Genomic DNA, 20,065 nt, shown 5'->3' with positions numbered 1-20,065 from the left:
CTCCACTGCTTTCCCAGACCCCAAGTAGGGAGCTAAATGGGGAGTAGAGCAGCCAGATGAACCAGCACCCACGATCCTGACAGTTGCAGGGTGAGAACTTTAGTCACTAGGCTACCATGCCAGGGCCTTTTAGAAAATAATTGTTTACTTGAAAGTGAGGAGAGGGAGAGAGCTCTTCCATCTACTGGTTCACTCCCCAAATACTCAAAACAAGAGATGGGCAAGGCTGAAGCAGAAACTCATTTCAGGTCTGTCCTGTGGGTGTCAGCAACCCAAGGGATTGGATCATCACCTGCTGCTTTCCAGGGAACACATAAACATGGGGTGGGAATTGAAAGCAGAGCAGAGACTCAGATTCACGCACCCCAGTAGGAAAACAGGTATCCCAAGCACCCTTGAGCCACCCTGCCAAACATTCACCCCACACTGGCATTCTGTAGAACCAAACGTAAGCTGTTTCCTTTGCTTATAGAAATTTATTTACTTTGCTATCCTCAATTTTGATACATATGGAAGATTGTTTTGAAATGTGACATGATCTTTGTTGCCTCCAAACATAGAAATAAAAGGTGAGACAAATGTAACCCAGTAGGTACTTGAAAGTCAGTGAACCAGCTTCTGAATGGCTCACAGAGAATAATCCCTTGGTTGCTTTTATACCACAAGCAATTAGTTAAGCTATTCTTTGACCAATCAAAAAGAAATCAGATTGATTTTCATATGTTTATTATTGACTGGGGAATATCATGCAAAATTGTTATAACCAAATGTAGATCAAAAGGGCTCTCTGATTTTAAAACTTCAAAGGTTTCATGCAGGCTTTTCCTCAGAGAGAAGCCTAAAATATCGGAGAACCCATTTATTTTATTACATTAAGGAGTAATTTTTAATGAGTGCCCCTCTGAGAGCGTAGACTAAGGTAAAATCACAGGATTGCACTGAATTAATAATGTGAACTGGTTAACGAAAGAAACAATTCTCCCATTAGGCATCGGCCACTCAGGCAGGTTCACACTGCCTTTCAATGTAGAGTATTGGGGGAAACTATGATTTTTAGGTAGTCCCAGTTTGGGCAATTACTAGCCAATTAACCTCAGGTTATCTCAATATGGACATTTTCTTCCTTTTGTAAATTCATTTTGATGGAAATTAAAGAAGCCACATATGAATATATTTTCTGTAGCTGTAACAAAAAAGCTCTCAGACTGAACAACTGCATAGTTGTGGAGGCTGAGAAGATGAAGAGCCTGGGGCTGGCACCTGCTCAGTGTTTGCTGAGGGCTTCCTTGCTGCATTAGAACAGGTGGAGAAGAGGGCATCACCTGGTGTGGCAGAAATATGCTAGAGTGGCTCTCTCCCTCCTAAGATGCCTACTCATACTGTACTGAGAGTCCTACCCTCAAAACATCGTTGAATCTTTTTCATGATTAATCAGTGTGTCTTTTTAATTGTTGTTACTATTTTCCATGATACAGCTTTGTAGGTATAGGGATTCCGGCCTCTCCCCATCATTCCTCCATTCCATTTCCCCCATATTACCACAGTGATATAATTCTTTCATAACTGGTAAAAGCTTAGCATTCTTCTACTCAGATGTTTCATGGCATTGTAGGTATAGATATAAGGCAGGAAATGTAGTATCATATTGTCAAGGTGTATTTAACTGTTTCAGTGGGGGGTGGTTCTCCTTTTATTTGGGAGTAGGGATGCATGCTGTAATGTATCATCACTTTCTGGTATGCTAGTCTCCATTATACAGTCTTCATATATAGCTGACTATAAACATGAGTGAGTGTGTGTGTGTGTGTGTGTGTGTTTACTTGTATATGTATTTGTTTTCTATTTTGCATGAGGATTGTGTTCTGTCAGGAGAACATACAATATTTTTTCTTTGGGGACTTGCTTATTTCTCTGAACATAGTGATCTCCAGTTGGGACCATTTGTTGCTGATGATAGAACATCATTCTTTTTTAAAGTCTATGCAGTATTCCATGCAGTAGATGAACCATTGGTTCCTTATCCATTCCTCTTTAGGCAGGCATCTGAGTTGTTCCCATTTCTTTGCTATTGTGGATTGTGCTGCTATAAATATAGAGTTGCAAGTTCACTTCATTGAGATATTTTCCCAGGAGTGGGGTAGCTGGGTCTTATGTTAAATAAATTTGTAGTTGTTCAAGCAATTCCTGTGCTGACCTTCACATTGGTTGCACTAGTCTACATTCCCGCCAACAGTGGAGTTGAGTAACTTTTTCTTACATCTTTGCCAGATGTTGCTAGTAGATTTCTGTATGTAGGCCTTTCTCGCTGGAGTCAGGTGGAATCTCATTGTGGTTATTATTTGTATTTTCCTAATAGCTAGGGAGCCTGAGCATTTTTATATGTCTATTAGCCATTTGAATTTGTTCAGAAAAATGCCTGCTCATTTTCTCTGCCCATTTCTTTACAGGGTTTTGGTTTGCTGTTGTTGAGTTTCTGAGGCTCTTTGGAAATGTTAGATAATCGTCCCCTATCTCTTGTGTAGTGTGCAAAGATTTTCTCCCATTTTCTTGGTTGATCTTCATTTTGTTGATCATTTCCTTTGCTGTACAGAAGCTTCTTAGTTTGTTGTAGTCCCATTTGTTTATTTTGGCTTTGACTTCCTGTGCTTTTGGTGACTTGTCTAAGGAGGCCTTGCCTATGCCTATATCCTGTAGAATATGTCCTGTGTTTTTCTCTAATAGTTTAATGATTTCTCAGTGCAGATTTAGGACATTGTTTCATTTAGAGTTATTTTTATATGCAGTGATGGGCGGGGTGGGGGTCTTGTTTCTTCTGCAAGTGGATTTCCAATTGTCCCAACAACATTTTTCGCTGGGTTACTTGCTGATCTCTTGTCAAAGATAAATTGACTGTACATGTGTGGACTCACTTCTGGGGTTTCCGTTGATCTTCTTCTCTGTTGTACCAGTACCAGAATATTTTGATGACTACTGCCTTTTAATATGTCTTGAAATTTGGAATTGTTATTCCTTTTGTTTTATGTGTTCTTCAAGATCAGTTTGACTATTCATGGCCTCTTACGTTTCCAGATAAATTTCTGTATCATCTTTTCCAGCTCTAAGAAGAATGGTTTAGGATTTTAACTGGGATCACATTGAATTGGTACATTATTTTTGGTAATATGGACATCTTGATGAGCATCACTGAATTTTTTTATTAATTACATTGCATTATGTGACACAGTTTTATAGGTACTGGGATTCCCCCCACCCCTCCCCAAACCCTCCCCCCATGGTGGATTCCTACACCTTGTTGCATAACTACAGTTCAAGTTCACATGAGATTCTTTCATTGCAAGCATATACCAAGCATAGAGTCCAGCATCTTATTGTCCAGATAAGTTTAACGGCTTGTTGGGGAGACCATCTCTGGTCTGAAGGTAGAGCTGGCAGAGTATCATCCCTATCAATTAAAAGCCCCAATATAACATCAGCAACAATTTATAACGATATGAAATTGATTGACATAGTATTGAGTAACCAACATGTTAAAAAAATGCAAGTTCTTTACCACATCCTGTGACTGCTTCGTTGACATTTCAGTTTTAGTTTATACACAGCCGGGTTCTATACACCTTAAAATGGCTATAGATTACTATTCAGCTGTCTCATGTCTTTTTCATTATAGTATTTAGTATTTTATAGCGTTGAAGCATAATTTTGCTGAACCTGGCTTTTTTGGGGGTAGTCTAGACTGGTTTATAACTCTAACAAGACATACGTCAACAGTTTAGGTGCAGAACAGTTTTAAGAGGGCTGTACAGAGAAATGTTCCATACCCTAGTGAGTAGTAACCAATCTTTATGTCCAACCTAGTAAGGAATAAATTAATCCACACTGACCGTTTCCTGTCTGATTCTACACTTTCCTTGTTGTTCTCTATCTATTCTAGAGTTTTGTTTGTTTGTTTCTTTGGAGGAGTTTCTGAAACGATCCTGATGGCCATTGCAAGAGAGGGTTGGGACCCAAGGTTGGAACCGAGCGAGGACCAGAGAAGCTCCTCTCCTGAGCATCATTGGATCTTAACACTCTCCGAATGGTCCCACACTAGATGTCATTATTGTATTACTTTGGAGATCAGAATTCTTGTATACATATTCAAGGAATGAACCCAAACAATAGTAGTCAGCATCTACAGAAATCTTACATGTTTATAAATATACTTTATGAGTCATATATTATTATAGAATTTGGCTACTATTTACCTACATTACCAATTTTGGAATAATACATAGAAACACATTTTTAAACCTCCCTACTGAAATTAGACAAATGAAATCAACATCCTAAAACTTGCTTTAATGGGAAGCCAGATAGATAAAAACATGCATACAAAATCAGAAAACTTAGTTTTCAGATAAAAAGGCAAAAATTCTTGTTTACCATTTTGTCATCTCCATATATAAATATTTAAATTATATTTAATGCATATATTTAATTCAGAGCATATCTCACAGTTTTCATAGTCTTCTGTGCTGCTATTGTATTTGACAGTTGGTACTACTGAGAATGTACTTAGAGAGAAGTTCATTTGCTGTTTGTCTCTGTGTGATACTCTGTTGCTTAATGGGAAGGCTAACTGATTCCCAGAACATTGTTTCAATCTTAGAAAGGAGAAAAGCTATTTTTAGAAAGAGCCAAATAATTCCCCCCCTCCTGAAATCATGTGACATGTGTATGATTTTATTTCCAATTATTGAGAGAAAAAGGAATCAAGGCAAGGGATAGCATGTAGATCATATGCCTGTTTTACTTTCAATGAATACATTTAATGCATTACTATATTAATACTTTAGAGTCTGTTAGTATTCATTGAATATTATTTAAGGAGTATTGTTAAGAAAAAGTCAGAATAAGGAATTCTAAAAATTTGACCCTTCATAAAATCAATAAAACCATTGGCCGTATCAGCCATAACAATTTTTACTTTGGAATTCTAGCGAAAGACTACATGCTTGCAACAACTGATGAGATGCTTAATAAAGAAAAACAACAATGAAATCCTGGTAAAAACCAAAAGCCCTGTGGTATTTTAGCTTATCCTTGTTACAATATTCAATATCTGACTCAAGCAACCATTGAGGATGATGAGTTACTCTCTGATATATAGAGCAATTGCAGTGGGCAGAGCTCCATGCTCATGTACGAAACTACGTGGATGTGCAGTTAAATCTCTGGTGGATCCTTGGATCAAAGGACTTTCCTTTATCTTACTTAACTCTGAATGACTTCAGTGCTGAGATGGTATCTGAGAACAGATTTATGTTAAGCTGATAGGCAGATATAGTAGGCATAGCTGCCTGAGTTTAATAGATAACAGTAAAGGAAAACAACAAGCTCACCCAAAAGCTTGCCGAGAAATGCTGAATGAGATACCACAAAGGAACAGGGGCTTTGAATAACTCCAACATATCCTTGGGGACCTGTGAGATCATTCTCATTCACAGGGCAATGCCTGCACCCAGGGGAAACTTGGGCCCCAAACCTCATCTCTAGCTGTACTGCAGGCGGAGTAGAAGCAATAATGAAAGCTAATGAAGAATTGTAAAATACTTTGTGTAGTTTGAAGATGTGCCCCATGCACACACATGATACAAATCTTAAAGAAAAGGCGATACTTTGTTTAATATCTGTGCAGCTGCCACCCAATCACTAACTTAACAGGAGATTCAGTGGTCACATATACAGCCTTCACAAACTAATTCAGAGAATCCACTAATAAACAACACCGAACTAAACACCATCTGCTGTGTCAGACTTAGGGTGAAACTAAAATTCTTGAACTATAAGATTAAATAACCTTGACATTTTGATGCAAGAACACTATAATAGGCAACATCAGATTAGATGGCTGAAATATTTTGGTCTTAAACTTTGCTTCTTAAAGAAGTAACAAAAAAAAAAAAAAAGTCTGGAGAAGAACTCTATCTAATGGGAATTACTCCAGAGCAGAAAGCAACTATTCATTCTAAATTTTCCTTAACAGGAGCTATGAAATTTTTAAAATCAAGTTGTCAATGAGCTTAAAGCAATTGATTTTCTACCACTCTAATAAGAAATCTTTATATGAGCTTGCCTAAGTGGAATTGCTTAGACAAATTAAAATTTTCTGTTGAGATTCATGCTAGAAAAACATTTTTAAAATGTCACTAAGGGAATTTCAATTAATTTTATAGACACTGATCATAATTTTGGACTCCCTAGAATATGGTCTCTCACCCCCCCCCCAAAAAAAAATCACTGGAGGAATTCAGTACAGTGAATTCCTCTTCCTTAGCGAGGCTTATCCAAGGCTACTCTTGGCCTAGTTTCAAACACTTGATGTACTCAAGCACAAGCAAAAGCAGATGCTACTGTATATGTAATTAGCCTTTTGTAAAATGTCTCTGACTTCTCTCTCTTGTCAGCATTCTTGCCCTTGGCATGATTCCCCAAACTCATCAGGTGACTAATTGCTAGGCAACCTAACACCATTATCCAGAGAATTCTATTCACCTCAGAATTTGTCTTTGTGACCCAATAAGTCAATGTTATTTAGTGGTATACTTTTGATGACTAAACCAAAAGTTAAACAACATTGAAAATTCTCATGTTGTGATACTTTGTTAATTAAAAATTCAAAAATGCAGATAAAATGTAGTCAATTGTAAAATATTACATTCTTCATTTTTTACACAAAAGCTAACACCATTAGCATTTTGTTTGTTTAGAAAAATTTTATTCAGCATCAATTAAAGCATAAGTGAAATTTACTAAATATCTATGTAAGAATACAATGGTAAAAAGGCATTTTTGAAACATCTGTTTTAGAAAACTCAAAATGACTGTTAAATCTTCAAAAAACTGATTTTTCCCCAAATTTCCTTTAACAAATTCAGTTGTTACCTTTGATTCAATTTTATTCTTCCTCTAATCTAGGATTACCTTCTGTGCCAAGTTAAGCAACAGTTCTACATGATTTTTTTTTAAAGATTTATTTTATTTTCATTACAAAGTCAGATATACTGAGAGGAGGAGGAGAGAGAGAGAGGAAGTGGAGCTGCCGGGATTAGAACCAGCGGCCATATGGGATCAAGGCGAGGACCTTAGCCACTAGGCCACACTGCCGAGCCCTACATGATTTTTTTTTAATATATCAGGTCTCTGAATAGACAGTAACTGATACTTAGGTCAAAGCAAATGCAATAAAAATGTCTTTAAGCAGGATTCTTTTAGCAAGTTGTTTATATCAATTCTTGAGAGTGACTAAGATTTATTAATGTATGGTAGAACTTATCACATCTAACAAGAAACTACAAAATATTGTACAAAATGATAGCATCTAAGTGAAAGATGACAAGCTCAAAGATTTAACTTTTCCTCTTCTGACTTTGAGATCCCAGTTTGAATCTGTAAGGAATCAGTTCTTTTAGAATAGTTAGTTGTAGCAAACATGTTTCCACTCATCAGAAAGTTCTGGTAGTAGGTTCATGTTTTTTTTTTATCCAAAAGAAGGATTAAGTGGGCAGTGCTTTACTGAGAAAAGTTAATTTTTAGCCAAAATAAATGAATTAACCAGACGTGAGAATCTTGTGCAAGTGCCAGTGAGAAAAAAGGAAAGCAGAAATAATTTTCTGGTTGAATAAAAATTAAGCTCATAATTAAATATTTGTTCTGGAAGATAGCTACAATGAGTTACTCGTGTAATAAGAGTAATTTAGAATGCCCTTTGAAATTTTAAATATAACTCCCAAAACAGCCAGGCATTATAAGTTTTCCTTTTTTGGACAAACGATAATCCAGGCAAATGGGAAGGTCTTTTCAATAAATGCTGTTGGGACAACTGGTTGATAGCCTGCAGAAACAAAAAGACCCACATCTCTCACCATATACTAAGATCAAATCTAAATGGATAAAAGATCTAAACCTACACCCAGAAACCTTCAAACTTTTGCAAGAAAATGTTGGAAATACTCTGCAAGATCTAGGGGTAGGTCCCTACTTCCTAAAAAGGACACCAAAAGCAATAGAAATCAAGACCAAAATAAACAAATGGGACCTCATCAAACTAAGAAGCTTCTGCACAGCAAAGGAAACAATCAATAAAGTAAAAAAGCAGCCCACAGAATGGGAGAAGATCTTCGCGCACGACATAGGTGATAGAGGACTAATCTCCAGATTATACAAAGAACTACAAAACAGCCAAAATGCCAAAACAAACAAGCCACTCAAGAAATGGGCATGGGAAATGGGCAGACATTTCACAAAGGAACAATCCCAAATGGCAAATAAACATATGAAAAAATGCTCAAGCTCCCTGGCAATAAGGGAAATCCAAATTAAAACATCAATGAGGGTTCCAGTGGAAATCAGGACTGAAAACAGAACCAACCCAGCAATTGAAACCACCAGCTGATCGTGGTGACGGACTGTGCCGGGCCCTGTGCTTGCTAGAGCATACAAGAATCTGGTCTGGGAATACCTCAAAGTTTCTTTTTTTATTATTATTATTAAATTTATTCATTAATTACATTGTGTTGTAATTACATAGAATCTGGGATTTACCCCCCACCCTCCCCCCATGGTGGGTTCCTCCACCCCGCTGCATAACCATAGTTCAAGTTTAGTTGAAGTTCCCTCCCTGCAAGAATTTGCCAAGCATGGAGTCCAACATCCCATAGTCCAGACAAGTCCATCTACTTATTGGGAAGACCCTCTATGGTCTGAGGGCAGAGTCAACAGAGCATCTTCCCGGTCAAATAAAAGCACTAATATACCATCTGCAACAATTAACATCATTATGGATTGAATGTCAATTGACATGATATTGAGCAGTCAACATGCTAAAAATAAATGTGATTTCTTAACCACTTTCTGTGACCCCCCATTCACAGTTCATTTTTAGTTTATATATTACAAATGACATAATATCCATAACATAACATGATATGCTTAACATCATATCATATTAAATTAAGACAAACATGTGGTACCTAACCTTTTGGGATTGGTTCATTTCCCTTAGCATTATGGTTTCCAGTTTGGCCCATTTGGCCACAAAGAACTGCATTTTGGTTTTTTTGATAGCTGAGTAGTATTCCATGGAGTAGATGAACCATAGCTTTCTTATCCAATCCTCTGTTGATGGGCATTTTGGCTGTTTCCATGTTTTTGCAATTACTGATTGTGCTGCTATGAACATAGGAGTGCATGTTGGTTTCTCATAAAACAAGTGTTCTGGATATATTCCTAGGAGTGCTATAGCTGGGTCATACGGTATGTTGAGTTTGAGTTGTTTGAATATTCTCCATACTGATTGCCATAGAGGCTGTACCAATCTGCAGCCCCACCAGCAGTGGAGTAGGGTTCCTTTTTCCCCGCAACCTCGCCAGCAAGTGTTGTTGGTGTTTTTCATGTGAGCCACCCTTACTGGCGTTAGGTGGTATCTCATTGATGTTTTAATTTGGATTTCCCTTATTGCCAGGGAGCTTGAGCATTTTTTCATATGTTTATTTGCCATTTGGGATTGTTCCTTTGTGAAATGTCTGCCCATTTCCCATGCCCATTTCTTGAGTGGCTTGTTTATTTTGGTGTTTTGCCTGTTTTGTAATTCTTTGTATACTCTGGAGATTAGTCCTCTATCACCTATGTCGTGCGCGAAGATCTTCTCCCATTCTGTGGGCTGCTTTTTTACTTTATTGATTGTTTCCTTTGCTGTGCAGAAGCTTCTTAGTTTGATGAGGTCCAATTTGTTTATTTTGGTCTCAATTTCTACTGCTTTTGGAGTCTTTTTTAGGAAGTAGGGCCTACCCCTAAGTGATGCAGTGTGTTTCCAACATTTTCTTGCAAAAGTTTGAAGGTTTCTGGGTGTAGGTTTAGATCTTTTATCCATTTAGATTTGATCTTAGTATATGGTGAGAGATGTGGGTCTATCTTTTTGTTTCTACAGGCTATCAACCAGTTGTCCCAATAGCATTTATTGAAAAGACCTTCCCATTTGCCTGGATTATCATTTGTCCTTTTATCAAAGATTATTTGACTGTATCTGTGTGGGTTTCCTTCTGGTGTTTCTATTCTGCTCCATTGATCTTCCTCTCTATCTTTGTGCCAGTACCATGCTGTTTTGATAACCACTGCCCTGTAGTATGTCCAGAGGTCCGGGACTGTGATTCCCCCTGCTAACTTCCTGTTCTTCAGGATGGTTCTAGCTATTCGTGGTTTTTTGTGTTTCCAGATGAACCTTTGGATCATTGTTTCCAGTTCCATGAAGAATGTTTTTGGCAATTTGATTGGAATTGCGTTGAATGTATATATTGCTTTTGGCAATATAGACATTTTAATGATATTGATTTTACCTATCCAGGAGCATGGGATGTTACTCCATCTTTCTAGATCTTGTTCAATTTCTTTTTTCAGTAGTTTGTAGTTTTCCTCAAATAGGTCTCCTACATTTTTGGTTAGGTTTATTCCCAGATACTTCATGCTTTTCCCTGTTATTTTGAATGGTATCTTGCTGGTTAGATCTTTTTCCAATTTGGGGCTGTTAGCATACACTATGGCTGTTGGTTTTTGTTCATTAATTTTGTACCCTGCCACTCCACTGAACTCTCGTATAAGTTCTAGTAGTCTCTGTGTTGAGCCTTTTGGCTCTTCCATATAAAGAATCATGTCATCTGCATATAGTGAGAGCTTGACTTCTTCATTTCCCATTTGGATTCCTTTGATTTCTTTTTCTTGTCTTATGGCCTCAGCGAGTACCTCTAGAACTATGTTGAATAGCAGTGGAGAAAGTGGACATCCCTGTCTTGTTCCAGATTTCAGTGGGAAGGGTTCTAGTTTTTCTCCATTCAGTATGATGCTGGCGTTGGGTTTTTCATATATTGCTTTGATTATATTGTGAATTTTTCCATCTATGCCCACCTTGGTTAGGGTCTTTAGCAGGAAGTTGTGCTGGATTTTGTCGAAAGCTTTTTCTGCGTCTATTGATACTATCATGTGATTCTTGTTTTTCAGTTTTTGGATGTAGTGTATCACATTTATGGATTTGCGAATGTTGAACCATCCCTGCATTCCAGGGATGAATCCTACTTGATCCGGATGAATGATCTGTCGAATGATTTTTTGAATTCTATTGGCTAGGATTTTGTTGAGTATGTTAGCATCAATGTTCATCAGAGAGATAGGTCTGTAGTTTTTCTCTGTAGGATCTCTGTCTGGTTTTGGGATTAAGGTAATGTTGGCTTCATAGAATGAGTTTGGAAGGAGTGCTTCCTTTTCTATTGTTTTGAAGAGTTTGTAGAGGATTGGGGTTAGTTCGGTTCGGAATGTTTTGTAGAATTCTGTAGTGAAGCCATCTGGGCCTGGGCTTTTCTTTGTTGGGAGGTCTTTAATCACTGATTCAATCTCTGCTTCAGTTATGGGTTTGTTCAGGTCGTTTGTTGCCTCTGGGCTAAGTTTTAGCAGGTTGTGTGAGTCTAAGAACTTTTCCATTTCTTGGTGGTCTTCTGATTTATTGGAGTACAGTGCTTTGTAGTAATTTCTAATTATGTTCTTAATGGTTGTAATGTCTGTTGTTATGTTGCCTTTTTCATCTTTGATGCTGTTAATTCTTGCTTTCTCTTGTTTTTTCTTTGTCAGTCGGGCCAGTGGGGTGTCTATCTTGTTTATCTTCTCAAAAAACCAGCTTTTTGATTCATTGATTTTGTGTATGGTTTTTTTTATTTCTATCTGGTTGATTTCCTCCCTTGTTTTGATGATTTCTTGTTTCCTGTTGTGTGTGGGGCTCATCTGCTGCTGCTTTTCCAATTTCTGGAGGTGTGTGGTTAGTTCCTGTATTTGGCGCTTCTCTTGGGCCTTGACATGAGCTCCAATTGCGATGAATTTACCCCGTAGCACTGCTTTGGCAGTGTCCCACAAGTTTTGGAATGTTGTGTCAGAGTTTTCATTGGTTTCCATAAATTTTTTGATCTCATTTTTGATTTCTTCCCTGACCCATTGTTCATTCAATAGCATATTGTTCAACCTCCAAGAGTTTCTGTATTTCCTTGGGCTTTTTGAATTGCTGATTTCCAGTTTCATTCCGTGGTGGTCTGAGAGGGTACATGGTATGATCCTTATCTTTTTGAAGTTATTTAGATTTGCTTTGTGTCCTATCATGTGGTCGATCCTGGAGAAGGTGCCATGCACTGCTGAAAAAAAATGTATAATCTGTGGTCTTAGAATAAAAAGTTCTATAGATGTCTACTAAGTCCAATTGTTCTAATGTTTGTATGAGCTCTGTTGTTTCTTTGTTGAGTTTTTGTTTTGTTGATCTGTCTATAGTTGTTAGCGGAGTGTTAAGATCGCTCACTATTATTGTGTGTGTATCTATGTCTCCCCTTAAGTCTGTAAGTAATTGCTTCACGTAGCTAGGTGCATTGGAATTAGGTGCATATATGTTCACGATTGTAATTACTTCCTGATGGATCAGACCCTTCACCATTATATAATGTCCTTCTCTGTCCTTTTTGATGTCTGTCAGCTTGAAGTCTAGGTCATCTGAGATTAGAACAGCTACTCCAGCCTTCTTTTCTTGTCCATTGGCATGAAATGTCTTTTTCCATCCCTTCACTTTAAATTTCTTACAGGCTTTTCTGGTTAGATGTGTCTCTTGTAGGCAACATATAGTTGGGTGCTGTTTGATGATCCATTCCGTTAATCTATACCTTTTGATTGGTGAGTTTAGGCCATTTGTGTTTAGAGATAATATTGAGAGAAATTGATTTTTGGCTGCCATGAGTGTGTGTAAGTGTGCAAGTGTGTATTTGCGATTATTAGAGTTTCTGACTGGTTGACTTTCCTTGTATGGGTTTCAGTGGGGGCGTGTTCCCATTTGCCATCTTTGATTTTGGTTTTCATTTTTTCTTTCTGGGTTTAGCACCTTCCTGAGGAGATTTTCCAGAGCTGGTTTCGTGTTGATGTATTCTTCGAGTTTCTCTTTACTGTTGAAGTATTTGATTTCATTCTCAAATACAAATGAGAGCTTTGCTGGGTACATTATTCTTGGTTGGCAGTTGTTTTGTTTCAGGATTTGATAGGTTTTACCCCATTCTCTCCTTGCTTGGAGCGTTTCTTCTGATAGGTCGGCCGTGATTCTGATTTTCCTTCCCCTGAAAGTAATCTTATCCTTTTTTCTTACTTGTCTTAGAATAGTTTCCTTATGTTCACTTGAGGGTAGCTTGAGGACCACATGTCTGGGTGACGATCTGTTTGGGTCATATCTACTGGGGGTCCTTTGTCCTTCCTGGATTTGTGCTGGATTTATATTTCCGGTGTTCTGGAAGTTCTCCTGTATTATCTCATTGAGCACCCATTGCAAGCCTGTCTCCTTTTCCACTCCTTCGGGAAGGCCTATTATTCTAATATTTGATTTTTTGAGGTTGTCTTTCATTTCCTGTATGGACCTATTGGCTTTCTCTAGATTTGTCTCCAACTGCTTGATGAGCTGCCGCCTTTCATTCTGATTGTCTTCCAATTCTGATATTCTGTCCTCTGCTGTGTTCATTCTGTTGGTTAGGCTTTCAATTTTGTGCTCTGTATCGAGGATTCCCTTTTTGACTTGGTTTATTTCTGCAGTGATATGGTTTTCAAATACCTTGGACTCTTCCCAATGCTTCTCACTGTCTCTGATGAATTTCATCACTAGTTTCTTAAAGTCCTTCTCTGGCATTTCCTCTATATCTTCATCTTGCATCTCAGATATTGAGATTAGTTTTTGGTTGTATTGGGAGGGAGTGCTTGATCTTTCTTCTGGGTCATTGCTTTTTCTGATACTTCTCCTCATTGTGTTTTGCCTCCTGTTGTTTTGGGATTTTAGCGTCTTTTTTGTCCACAGCCATTGCCCTCAGTCCCCTGAAGCGCCTCCCCACTCCTCAGTAGCTCCAAGAGAGTGCAGAGGGAACTGCAGCGGGGCTGTGGACTGGGGCTCAGAAGTCCCCACACCAGCTCTGAACAGTGGAGCGGCTGCTAGAGCATCCACTGGCTCTTACCGCTGGGCGTAGCCTGAGCTTCAGAGGCCGGACAACACTCAGCACAACCCCATGACCTGGGCAGAAGAGCAAGCCAGAAGGGGCGCGGCTCCCCACAGCCCTGCGCCCCCCAGGACTCTGCTTCCATGGTTGAGAGAGTCCAATTGAGAAAGTAGCCTCTCTCAGGCAGAATCCCCTGCTGGGCCCAGCGGGAGAGGCCAAACCAGAGCCGACTCAGCTGAATTGGGCGAGACTGGTTCTTCCAGCTGGAGGCCTGCCCAGAAGAGTCTGCTTGTGGTAGTTGGAGGCGGCGCTGCCCCTCTCAGCAGAGCAGCACCTGAGAGGGAATTCCGGAGCAGCACTCCCGAGCAGGAATTCCGGAGAGCAGTCTGGTGCTGAGGCCTGTGGAACTCTCCAACACAGCCCGGGGCCAGGGATCCCAAGGCTCGAGCAGCAGAGGCCCACACAGAGGAGGAAGTCCTCAGTGGGGCAACACCCCCGAGACGGTAGAGAAAGCCAAGCTGCGCAAGTCTCCTGCGCTGCACCACTCCTACGCCCCGGCTCCCACATAAGTTGGAGTGTTCAGTTCTCACACAGCTTCAGACTGGGAGAATTCCGGGGGAGAGGGGGCACTGAGCAGGGTCAGTCTCAGTATGGTTCTCTCAGGGAGCGAAAAGCCCGAAAATTTTTTCCTTTTCCCCCCTGGGGTATTCCACCTCTCTGGGTTCCTGTGCGTCCCGGAGTCACAGGTGCCCACTCCACAACAAAGCTGCTAAGCCAGGTGCCTCTAGGGGCCCGTGTTGCTTAGAGCGCCAAGCAGTCTCACAGCTTTGGTTGCTGAAAGTTCCACCAGGAGGGGAGCGGGTCGCTGCTGCTGGTAGGGGCCTTCGCAAAAGGCAACCCGTCCTGCTATCTCCAGCCGCCCTGGGTCCTCTGGGCTTCCAGCTGATGCGCCCCTTTCCCGGGATGACTCACCACGTTTTAACCGGGTCTTTGTGTTTCCTGCGTTCCTTCTCTGGATTTCTTCCGAGTTATGTGTTTCTTCTTGGATGCTTGATGTCCAGGGAGCTTCTGGCACTCCTTCCTGTGGTTCTTTGGTCCGCAGATCTCTCTCCAGCCGCACCCTGTCTCACTTTCAGCGCTTCCCTTTCTATGGCTGTCCTCTCAGGTCGGCCATTTTTTCTGTCTCCTACCTCAAAGTTTCTTCAGGGATCTCCCCAATCGAACTGCTGGACTTAGAACCCTAGCCAAGAAAAGACAGAGCACAGAGCAAGTCAATCAACCACCTCAGCTATATGTTGGCAGCGAAATACTGGGCAAGTGAAGACTCTATGATGGACTGTGTCAATCAGTGGACGACCTCATCGAGTGAAACTGGCAGCGATTCATAACTGGAGAACTATTAAAACCATTTGAGCAAGGATCTCAGAGCATGCCCCACATCCGGGACTTGGGGTGGGTGGGAAACTGGGTGGGGCTTCTCCGTCAATATCCCCCTTCACCTCAGATACATGATGGAAACAATATGGACATAATACTATTACCCACTTCCTTATGCCCCCTGAACCTTTTTTTTTTTTTTTACCGTAATTAACTATGAAAAGATTGTCAACAAAAATACAATAAAAAAAAATACATTGAAAAAAAAAATCAATGAGGTACCACCTAACGCCAGTAAGACTGGCCCACATGAATAAAAGCACCAACAACACTTGTTGGCGAGGCTGGGGGAAAAGAGAGCCCTACTCCACTGCTGGTGGGGCTGCAGATTGGTACAGCCTCTATGGCAATCAGTATGGAGAATATTCAAACAACTCAAAGTCGACATACCATATGATCCAGCAATAGCACTCCTAGGAATATATCCAGAACACTTGTTTTATGAGAAACCAACATGCACTCCTATGTTCATAGCAGCACAATCAGTAATTGCAAAAACATGGAAACAACCAAAATGCCCATCAACAGAGGATTGGATAAGAAAGCTATGGTTCATCTACTCCATGGAATACTACTCAGCTATTAGAAAAAGCAAAATGCAGTTCTTTGTGGCCAAAAGGGCCCAACTGGAAACCATAATGCTAAGGGAAATGAGCCAATCCCAAAAGGTTAGGTACCACATGTTTGTCTTAATTTAAGATGATATGATGTTATGGATGTTATGTCATATAGCGTATATAAACTAAAATTGAACTGTGAATGGGGGGTCACAGAAAGTGGTTAAGAAATCGCATTTATTTTTTAACATGTTGGCTGCTCAATACTATGTCAATTAATTCCATAATGATGTCAATTGTTGCTGATGGTATGTTAGTGCTTTTATTTGATCGGGATGATACTCTGCTGGCTCTGCCCTCAGACCAGAGAGGGTCTCCCCAATAAGTAGTTGGACTTGACTGGACTATAAAATGATGGACTCTATGCTCGGCATAGGCTTGCAAAGAGGGAATCTCAAATGAACTTGAACTATGATTAAGCAACAAGGTGGAGGAACCCACCATGGTGGGAGGGTTTGGGGAAGGGTGGGGAGAACCCCAGTTCCTACGAAATTACAACACAATGTAATTAATGAATAAACTTAATTTAAAAAAGCCCAAAAAAAGAAAGCATAGTACATAATTAAGAGAGTTGAATCAGAGTTAAATATTGTAGTTTTTGTGTATTTAGCGGAAAATAAAATATTAATTTACCTTAGGTATTCATTTAAATGAGCATGTAAAATGTTAAAATGTTAAACTGTAATATCAGATAAGCACAAGGGAAAAATGGAATTGGACAGTAATTAATCCCAGTCAATCAAATAAAAAAAAGAGGAAGGAAAAACCATATAAAAAGGACAGGTACCAGATAATATGTGATGATAAAATAATTTTCTGTGATCATAGTAAATTTTAAAATAAAAGCTAAACTTTGCAAACACTAAAAAAAAATAAGTTTTCCTTTTTATCAAAATAGCTAAAATTTAGAGAATTTTACGCCTTAATATGTGAGGACATGCAATTTAGAAATTTTTATGGCTGAGCTTTTACTTCTTTATTTAAAAACTCAGAAAGTGTGACATTTTAAAATGTTTAACATAATGCGGTAAAAGAGAATAAATTGAATATTATAGCAAGTTTTAGAGTCAATCAGGCAATCAGCACCATATCAGCACCATATCGAAAGTTCACTATGATATTTTGAAAAGTGAAAAATTGGTCATATCAAGGGCTTCTTGCTTCTCTGTAAATAGATTTGCAAAGAGAAAAATCAAGTCAAGATACTCAAAATAAACCCCTCCATTCAAGTCATTTCACGAAATTTTAAAACTGTTCCATTTCACACTTGGGTATTTGTGCCACCCTTATTCAAATCCTGTGACCAAAAGTCACTTGATAAGGTTTAGACTTAATCCTCTCTGCCTTACATCCCCATACATTTTTATGCTACAGTTGTCATGAAACTTTTATATATAAAATAATTTGAATTCATTTCTTTGGATGACTTGCCTTTGAATTACAAGTATTTACCCTGAGCATAAATATTCATAAAACTAGTATGCCTGAATTGGAATGTTACCTATATTTTAAAATGATAGGTTCTTTAGTAAAGCAAAGGTTAGAACTGTTTCCTCCAAGACTTTTCAGTAAATAATTCCTGAAAGGACATTCAATCAAGGCTTTCTCTCACCTCTTTCAGTACCTATCCTGATGTCAGCTACAGCCAGGGAAGCAGGGTTCTTCACTGAAACTGGGAGGGGTAAAGTGCTCAAGTGATTTTCTAAAAAAAGCATCTTCTTGCAATCAAGGGAAATAGGCGTCACATGACGTTACTTTCACACAGCCATGTGCCCATCATGGATCTCCAGGGCCCCATTCAATCAGGCTGAATGCAGCTACTGCGAAATTCTGTGACAATCTAGTTTGTGGAGAGGAATTTTAAAATAGGACAAAACTAAAGATGTAGTATTAGAAAAAATATTTTTAAATGTTTCTTTATTGGCCATAGCCAAACACTCATGTTTACCATAGGGCTGTCTCATAGAAACATATCTGTTATAGATTCAGAACACTTTAATCCAACTCAAAACTATTCAAGAAAAATTGTTATTTGGACGTATATGTACATGATTGAGAATAACTTTATGAATGTACATCAATGAAACAAAGATTAAAGCAGTACATTTAAAAATGAATATAAGAAAATATACTTAGTAAAATATACTTAGAAAATATACTTACAAAGTAATAAACTTACTAAAGATTCTTCATTTGTTGTCAATATTTAGGCACAGAGATTGATATTTTTGTTTTTCTATCTTATGCAAGAAATGCTCTGGTCATAGAATACTCTCAGGCATCAGATAAAACCCCAAACTTTGTTACGGAAATTCTGTTGGCAATCAATCATGTACTGCCTATGATCTGATAGGTCACATATAGCCTGGAACAGTCTTGACCTTTGTCTCTACAGAATACGGAGAAGAGGTGCATTTACACACAACAAGACTGGAAGGGCAGAGATTGCATTTTGGGTAGCTCCTACTTTCACACTGACATAATATCATTTGTTGATAGGTGAACAGAGCGTACAACTAGAAAAGGATCGAGATGCCAAAGGACAACACCAAAAGGCCAAGTTCATCCTGTGCTCCTTGAGTCTGTGTAACTCCGGCTTAATGAAAGGTCAGTAAAAGCTTTAAGGAGTGTAGTATATAGACACATTTCATAGAACATTAGAGATAAAACACCAAACTAATTAACCATTTTATTCTCGCACTATCTACAACCTAAGATAGAGCAAATTTTTTAGTTACCTTGAACACTTAAGAAAATTATTGAAAAGCTACTTAACTTTAAATACTGCTGTATATGCCAAGTTTCTCATGTATACAAAGGTTTGACTACTTAACTTTATGAAATATTTGCTTTGCATTTATCGTTCTATCATCTTCAAACAGAAAATTCAAATTTAGCTATAATGGGACTGAAAATGAAAAATTGATTTAACTTCATATCTGAATTTGTCACTTTTCATGAAAGACTGCATTCTGCCAAGGCTGAAATGAATGTATCAGAATATCTTAAAATCAATACTTTTCTGTTTTTATACTTTAATATTATTTCAGAGATGTCATTGTGGTATAGCTACAGGATTTCTTATTTTCTATGCCCTTGCTGCAAGCCTTTTGGCAGGTGGACAGAGAGATAAAGGCAGTGCTGCTCTTAGGAGCTGTATTATTAATATTACCTGGCAATAATGAATGTCTTCTTGCAATCCTGATGATTTTGCCACAAATATGCAGAGGTCACCATTGTATAGAGTAAAGCCAGTAAGTGACTTAATGAGAAAAATATTAATCTATGTTCTAGCTTATGTCTTAGCAAAAAAGATACTGAGGAATGTGATGTCATTGACCGTCTGCTTTGAAGCCAAATAATATGATTATAAAATGATCTGGGTAAACTGTACTCCTTCTTAGTATGTATGCTAGTCAGAAAATTAGCAGCCTGGATTCCCTGGCCATTAAAATGGTAGGTATAGCCTTATCTATGTATGTAGGCCAAAGCAAAGTGTGCTGGCTCAGTATAAGAAAGATTGCACCTTCTTTCTGTATCTGGGGGAAGATAAGTGGGGGCAGAAAGGAACAAGCCACACCCAGCCTCCCAACTGTCTCAGTACCCAGGGATGGAGAATGGCCACCCAATGTCATCCCATGGTCTCTAATGTGGAGCATGCTCTCAGGTGCTGATTGAGTGGTTTTGATCATTCTAAAATGCTGTTGATCTCACCAATGCAAAGATGAGGAAATCCTTCCAAGCTCCACTTGCTGATGTAATCTACCTTAAAGTCTCCTTTAGCCCAAATATTTTCTGTCAGTGTTTGGCTGGGGTAGTTGACCAACTTGTTCTGTTTTCCTTCCTCTGCTATGGTACCAGATCTTCTTTGCGTGCCCCAGTGGATTGCCACATTCTCCATGTGTAATCTGGGTATACATCCAGTGCTCCATCCAAACCCCTGAGGAGGCCTAGTTCTGACACATGCACTTCATGGTCAGACCA

This window comes from Ochotona princeps, chromosome 8 (assembly GCF_030435755.1).
Source record: "Ochotona princeps isolate mOchPri1 chromosome 8, mOchPri1.hap1, whole genome shotgun sequence".
Taxonomy (NCBI): Eukaryota; Metazoa; Chordata; class Mammalia; order Lagomorpha; family Ochotonidae; genus Ochotona; species Ochotona princeps.
This window is presented reverse-complemented; position numbering follows the sequence as displayed.